Raw genomic sequence first — 8,027 nt, forward strand, 5'->3', positions numbered from 1 at the left:
TTCTGCAGCTGCTGAAATCTTCCTTTATTTTTTTTTTTGGTTCTTTATAACTGACTGTATCTGCTCTAAGAGATTGGAAAGCTTTGGGAATTTTGTTTGTGTTTTTAATTTCCCTGTGAATTCAGTAATCTCTGGCACACGCGGTGTTTGTGTTGTCTTGCCAAAATGCTGTTCTCTCCCAAACTGGTGGTGGTGTCCTCCTCGGGTCCCCACGGGGCTGTTACACCTTGGGGATGCCCAGGTGACAAATGAGTGTTGGTTGAGCTGGGAGCTGCTGCCCCATCTGCCGGGAAGCCCTCCCTCCATGTCACCGTCCCACCGATGTCCCTCCTCTGCGGGAGGAAGGCTGCTGGAGCTGCTCCTGCACGCAGCACCCGCGGAGCTTCCTCGGCAGGAGCCGCTGTGCTTGCGTGCGCTGCAACAGGCTGTGGGTGTGTGGTGGTGTTACGATGTCCCCCTCCTGGGCTCTCTCACTTAGTGCTGTTTTTTTTAAAAACTCCCTTTGCAAAGCGGTTCTGGAAATGCGAGACGTACCAGGATTAATGATTCCGCTCTGCGGCTTATTTGCACCCTGGAGATGCTTGTGGAGTTTTGTTTTGGAGAGGGGCGCTGAAAAACAGCGCGGTGGGAGCAGGCGCGAGTAGCGGAAGCGTTTTTGTGTTGTGCAGTGTGCCTGGGCGATGCTGCCTGATTGCTGTGCAGGAACGCATCAGAGCATCTTCAATGAAAGCCACTGCGTGCTATGGGCTTTGCTCAGCCTTCTGTGTGCTCCTATTTTAGCATGGCAGGCTCGGGACAGGCTGGCGCGCTCTCCTCGGTAATAATTAAGGAACTCGGTACTTCAGAGCGAGGAGCACAAAGGCTCTGCAGGGCAGGACGGGTGCAGTCAACGCTCTGCTTTTGCCAGGTGATGGGTGCACAAAAGAAATCGCTTTTTATGTTCTGCCTGTGGCAGGCTTGACTGGAGGGGATGAAGCTTAAAAGCTAAAACTGGGCAAGAAGGGTTTGCACTGGTGCTGCTGCCACGGAGACTCCATAAATAAGCAAATCGGAGCAGGCTGAAAGCGAAGCCTGAAGTAGGCATCATTCATCATGCGAGGGGGCCTGGAGTTTGTTCCAGCTCGTAATGCGTAAGGGAGAGCAGTGTTATGAATAGGCATGGGATGAATCCCCTTCTTTTTGGATCGGGATTCTGTGCAATAAACATGCAAGACGATTTGTATAAAATAGTGAGGATTCTTTCCTAGAGAAGTCATTTAAAGCTGTATCTGCACATCAAGGAGTAGTCTGAAGGAACTCTTCGTAGTTAAATTTCCATGCAAGTGTGCAAGGGGAAAACAAGGTGCTCAGCAAGGTGGGAAAAGGTGGGGCGTGTAGACCTGTGCCACGCCAGGACGGGATCTGCGTTGGGATTGCCACGACGGGGGAGAGAAAGCATCGTGCCCTGCGGAGCGGTGCTGGTTCTGGGGCAGCACGGGGCGAAACAGGACGGTGCTGAGGCGTTCACAGGGAACAGCAGGGTGGTGGCATCACGGGCACAGGGCCAAGTCTCTCTGGAATGGTGACGGCCACCCAGGAGGGACGGATGTGTCTCAGAAGTTTCATGGCACTGCACGGCTCTGAACTGCACCGAGCGCTTTCAGCGTGTCGTAAATGGCAGCCGGGGGAGGAAGGAATATTCCTGAATGTCTTTTGGCCACAGAACATGGGGTTTGGAGCAAGGACAATCCTGATCCAAAATGCATCAGCACTTCTGACCCTTAGCAATACTTAAAAAAAATAATATTTGCTGGTTGGAGGAGGTGGTGGCTCACAAGGTAAAATGTGAAACAATCCCGTGATGGGCAGCGCCCACGAGTTCTGCACGCAAAGTCTGCTGGCTTCCTTCTTTTTCTTTGGGATTATTTTTCGGGGACTCTTGTTTTGTTTTGCCTTTGTTATTTCCTAAGCAGCTGTTAGTCACCCTCCCTGCCCCGCAGCAGCGGCTGCGCCACTTCTCCGGCTTCGCCCATCAGCTCCCACGCCCCATGGCTGCGGCTGCGTGGCGGGGACACTGGGTGTCACCGCGTGGTACTGGTGTCCCTCCTCTACTTTCTCACGGTGGGACACCCGTGCCATGACCCCTCGGAGACCCAGATTCCTTTCTCCCCCCCCCCCCCCCAAACCCTCAGCTGGGTGCTGAGAGGGGCCAAGCCAAGCCAGGCTGGGGGCTGAGCCTGTCCTCTGCAGAGTGGAAGATACCTGCTGGGGAGCAAGGGCAGTGCTCAGCCCCAGGGCAGGGTGCTGAGTTGCAAAGCCACAGCAGAGACCACGGGACCTGAGCTGTCCTGAGATGGTTGGGAAAAAAAAAAAAAGGAAAAAAAGAAGAAATTCCGTTTTTCCTGGGTTTTGGCTGCTCCAGCAGAGTCCCCCCGGCAGTGGTGAGGAGCAGAAACCTTCCGCCAGCATCCAGACCTTAATCTCCGGGATCGGGCCTCCTCTGATCCTCCTGCAGGCACAGGGTGAGCCGAAGCCTGGAAGAAAAGTCCTTTTGACAGCGTGGCTTTGCGGGCACACCTCATTGGCCTGCCGGCACGCCACAGGACAGGGAGCAGCGTCTTGTTTTGGGGTCTGCTGATGCTGGTTCTCCCTCTCCTCTGGGAAGGGGGTGTGGGGGCTCTGCTGTGCACCCATGGGTGCTGGGCGGCTGTCGGTATTTGGTGCCCATGGGACAGGGGGTTAGCACTGGAAACATCTCGGAGCTGCAAGGAGGTGGGAGTGGAAGTTAAACATTTGCAATAGTTTTACAGTTCGAAGCCTGCAATGGCTTCCAGATTTAAGTATGGTTTTATCTCCTTTTTATTTTTTTTTCCCCTTTCCCCCCCTTCTCTCTCTCTCAATAAAGGAGCCATTAGAGATAGTCCGTAATGTGGAAGACACATGTTTGTGTAGTGTTACCATTTATATAGCAGCAGTCTGGACAGGAAGGCCGCTCGTCTTCTAAGAAGATAAATTATCTCTGCTGCTCGTGCTCCATCCTGGGGCCGCCTTTGAAGGCTCTTAGGTTCTGGACACGGAGCATTCGGTAATTAAAAACTTATTTAATCTCTGGATGTCGTTTGACTTTATAGATCTAAAACCTTTGCAGCTCGGCAAGAAAATACCTGCGGAGCTGAAAGCGAAAGGAGCTGCTCAAGCTGGCACCGAAGCTGCCATGAGATGGCAGTGCAAGACCAAGGATGGAGCCACCGGCCCGGGGCTGCAGGGACCAGCTCGGCTGCTCCCGTCCTGCCAGGCTGCGGAGAAGCACCCTTCCTGCTGGGGGAAAAAAAAAAAATAAAGTGCCAAGGAAGAGAAAGGACTTATGTAAGGATAATTCTGCTATTAGTCAGGGGAGCCTGTCACGGAGCTTTGTCTGGACTGGACTTTTCCTGCTTACACAAAGCACATAATGCTGTAGGAATTCGCGTATAAACAGTGCGAAGAAGGGGGGAGGCTCTCCGAGTTAGGAGCAGCAGTAAGGAAATGGATTTTCTCGAACTGTTGCTGGCAAATTCAGAGAGTCTGTGATTTCTGGGGGGGTTTCTGAGCATAAGCGCGCGTGAAAAATAGTCACGGCTTGTGCGTTTCTCCCCTTCTCTGAGCACACACGAAGCTTAAACCCAGCCTGGAAGAGCAGGAGGGAAGCTCCGGTGGCCTCTCCTGAGGTCTGTGCCTGCTCACGCCCTGTAAAGGCACTTTTTGTCCTGGGGGTGTGATGCAACCCTCCCCGAGTCACCTTTGAAGCCTCCGTCACATTCGTGACCTCCCTGACACCGTAAAGGAGCAAAATGCTCTTGAAAACAACTTTTACCACCAGTTTCGCCCAAAGCCACACGGGAAGCAAAGCTACGGCTACAATTCCTAATTAACTGTAATTAGAAAGCACAAACCACGGCGGACTCCTCGTTAGGTGTAGCAAGGGGCTTGCTTTTTAGAGCTGGACTGAATCGCTGCCTTCCCCCCTCCTCCTCCCCTGCCCAGAAAGAAGCATTTTCAGAGCTCAGACAGGGCCTTGGCTCTGCCCAGCTCTCCCAAAGTAAACAGCGGCACATCAAACAGCTCTGTGCCGTCAGGAGGAAAGAGGGGGCTGCGTCTCCCCGGCTGTCCTGCGGCACCGACAAGGTCAGGAGCGCTTCTGGCAGCAAGCAGCGCAGGCGAGGCGGTGCGGGAGCCTTCCCCGCCGGCGGGCGAACCAGGGCTGCGCTGGAGCCTGCCCCATGGCACACGGCTTGGGGGCTGGAGGCAGCAGTGGGACTTGTGCTGGTGTGGCGGTGGGAGGGCACGGGGCAGTGCTGGGGGGAGCTGGATGTGTTGCTGGATGGTTTTTTTTTAATGGAGTGCAAACCCGCTGCTTGCAGCCCCCACCGCTGCCCGCCCAGCAGGGCAGTGCAGAGCCCGCTGCCTGACGTGGCACGGTGAGGCGCACCCTGAGACCCCAGCCAAGGGGGTGTTCTCTGAGGCTGGCCATGGGCAAAGGGCTTTGGTAAAGGGCAGCCTGGTACTGGGACCCAGCCTGTCAGCGGAGAAACTGTTTCATGGCTGTGGCAGGCTACCTGAGCTCAGGGACGTCATTGCTGCTGCTGCTGCTTGAGGGCTGCCTTTTGGGAGCACCATGGTGCGAGCAGGACCTGTTACCCCTGCCCACTACATAAACTACAACAAATAAAAGCAGCCCTTTGCACTTCATCCACATTTTTTCAAGGTCCCTGGTTTACATTCCTTTTTTTTTTTTTTTTTTCCCCTGTTCTCTGTCCCATCAAAGTTGTTTTCATGCATGCTGGCCGTGCAAAGGCTCAGCTCTAACCCCGGCCTGGAGAAAACCTCTCTCTTCCCGTTCTCCGTGCTGGCTGAGCACCACTCGTTTGCTCTGCATCTGGGCCGCTCCGCCGTGGCCTTGGGAAAGGCAGCACAGCGTCAGGCTCAGCCCAGAAACCACCCAGCAGCTGAGGCCTGGTACTCCTCGCGCTGCCCGGGCTCTCCGAGGACTGTGCCTGCTAGGAAAATACTCGGGCTTCAGCATCCCGTGAGCGACACCAACTTTGACGGACGGTACTTAGCGCAAACGGGCCAGCGGCCTCGTGGCTGAGCCTCCTAACGCCACTCGGGATATTTTTGCACCAGCTGCAGCCTATTCATCAAAATAACATGCCAATAAGTAAAGCATTACGATGCTTTCAGAGGGGAGCGCGCAAAGGAAAGTAGGTGAATTCTGCCCCCAGATGGATATTCAATCTTACAACAAGCGGTGTGTGTCAGCAGAGAGGGAGCTTGGCTCCTCGCCACGCTGCGCTCCCGGAGCTAGTGCTTTATCCCCGTTGGCTTGCGGCTGCGCTCCTGCCTCGGTTGCACGCGGACGTCGGAACGAAGCGACCCGCCGCGAGCTAGTCAGGATCTGTTTCATTAGCCTGCACCCAGGCTGTGAGCGAAATGTCACCAGCTCGGGCACCCCCCCACAGGAGGTGTCCCCCAGCCCACCCAGGGCTCGCGGGCGTCTGCCCCTGTGGTGCCCCCCGAGATGCGTGGTGGGGCTACCTGACGCTGGGGGGAGCTGAGGGTGTCACCGCAGGGGGATGGGACCCACCACTCCAACCTCTTACAGCCAATCCCCGTGGTAAATGGGTTTTAAGAGAGTGTTTTATTTTATTTTATTCATTTTTATTTTTTTCCCATCCGTGCCCTGAGCTCCTGCCTTCGTGTTCTCCAGCTTTTTCTCCACAACACCGAGGACGCAGCAGGTGCCCTTCCTATCAGCATCGCCTCTCCTGAGCCTTTTGAAGGGGCTGCCGAGAGGCTGCCTGCACCCCCGGGACCTGCTGCTTGTCCCAGACGTCAGCACGGGCATTTCTGGGCACCGTGGGCACGGCGTGGGGGGGCTGACACCCCCGTGGGACGGCCAGCCGCTGAGGGACGGCAGGGGGGCAGGTCTGGTGGAGGGCTCCTGCAGGTGCTGAGGGCAGGGAGCTGCTGCTCAGCTGAAGTCTTTGGGATGCTCTGGGGAGACCAAAACCAAACCCTGTGAGGCTTTTGGACAGGAGGGCAGCAGTGACTGTCCCTGTCGCATCCCTGTCAGTCCTGTCCCCCCTACCGCAGCGCAGCGAGGGCCCGGCTCATCACACCCACACCGGCAGGTGTTTTTTTGGTTAAACCATTACGAATGTAAATGATCCTGCTCAATTACAAAAGCCTGCGCGAACTGGCATCTTCAAAGGAAACTCTGAAAGATCTCCTGGCACGGCGCTTCTTCAAATAGTTGGAAGCTTCGCCGAGTCTCCCGAAACAAAGGCAGGCGCAGCCGCCCGCGAAGAGAGCAGGGGCGGCCGAGAGCAGCCCCCTGCACCGGGCTGGCCACCGGCACGCACCCAGCACCGGTCACCGCTGGGATGGCAACTGGGTGGCACGAAGGGTGAGGAGGGACGGAGAAACCGCCTGCCCTGCCGTGCTGAGCCTGCGGCCGGTCTCCTGGCCACCCCCTCGGAAGATGTGCTAACCATCTTCCTTGCTTCAGTGCCTGTTTCCCTCCTGATATTCACGCTTTCACCCTGCTGCGCTAGCCTAAAGTGGTTTTATTATTTTTGCTTCTTTTGGGAAGCTAGTTCTGCAGTAAGGTGCCCGGTGCAGTGAGGTGCTGCTGGCGGCTGATGGGTGCTCGTGCCGAAACACCACGTGTGCATGGTTTGGGTGTTGTGATGCCCGGCCAGACCGGGCCGGGTGGAAGTGAAATGAATGGTCAAATACATGGGGTGGCCGCCTGGACACAATGCGACAGCATTTCCAAAACAACGAACCGCTTCATTTCAGGCTTGATATCTGCTATCAATTGAGATTGAAAGTATTGATCCGGGCTGATTGCTGGGGACACTCAGAAAGCGGGAGGGTAATTGGCTGTCATGTCCCTCATTGATCGGGCACCGCAGTTCGCAGCCGCTAACGTTATTTCGAGTACTTTGCAGCGTCTGCTCTAATAAGGAAACGCAGCATTTAGGTAACCAAGTGGCTCGCGTGCTCTGCCGGCCAGAGGGTGGGTGAGGCCTGGGCTAGCCAACACAGCACCGCCGTAGCCAAACGGAAAGGTGGCAAACGGGAGAGTGAGAGGGAAGGAAAGCGTGGCTTTGTGCATGTACCATTGAGATGCCGCAGGACCAGCCCGCTCGCCTTGCTGTTGGGCTGCAGCAGATATTAAAGAAGACAAAGAAGGCGCTGCATGCAGGCCATGTGCCAGGAGAGAGTGACCTTGTCTGTCTAGGTTGTTTGAAATGTTAAAGCAACAAATACTTTATACCATGTGTTCCACCAGGGCTCGCTAGCAGCTGATCCAGAAAAACTGTCCTGGGAGAGGAGCAAATTGGGAAACATCCCAAGTTGCTGCAATCAAATCCACAAAAAAAGCTCATATAAAATTTTTACATATAATCAGAAGGATGGAAAAATTACCTTATTCCCTGCTGTGCACTTCAGATTAATATAGCCAAACATTATTCAGTCCTAATACTTACGGTGACCATGAAACCTCTTCCAGTACTTACTAGCAACAGGCAGATAAAATGGCTTTCTCCTAGAGGACATCTATCTGCTGCTGGCTTGTAATAATCTGCTGTGTGTGCTGTTGGATTTTAATAATCCTGACTACCCGACGTTCCTGCTCCTCACCTGTGAGCTCTTTTTGGTGGGGACTGCTCCCTGCGGTCAGAGGTCCGGTGCAATCACATGGGATTTAGTTGGTCAGTGAGATTCCTGTTCACAAACACCCTAAGGAACCCGAGTGGGTGCAGGGATGAAGGTCCTAATTTTGACTACGCAAAACCCCAAGCCTTGGTGCTCCTCATCCATGATGGGGGATGGCTCAGGTGCTCCTCGCCCCGATGGGCTGTGCTGCTTTCCCTGTAATGACACCGGCTGCTGAGAGATACGAGCAGCCGTGAGAGCAGCTTCAGGAATGCTCTTGCCTAAAGCCCAAGCCCCCAACAAGCTCTGAAGCAGGACTTGGCAAGCTTGTTTCTAATTATCAG

The sequence above is a fragment of the Anser brachyrhynchus genome (genome assembly GCF_964034855.1).
Source record: "Anser brachyrhynchus genome assembly, chromosome: 10".
Taxonomy (NCBI): Eukaryota; Metazoa; Chordata; class Aves; order Anseriformes; family Anatidae; genus Anser; species Anser brachyrhynchus.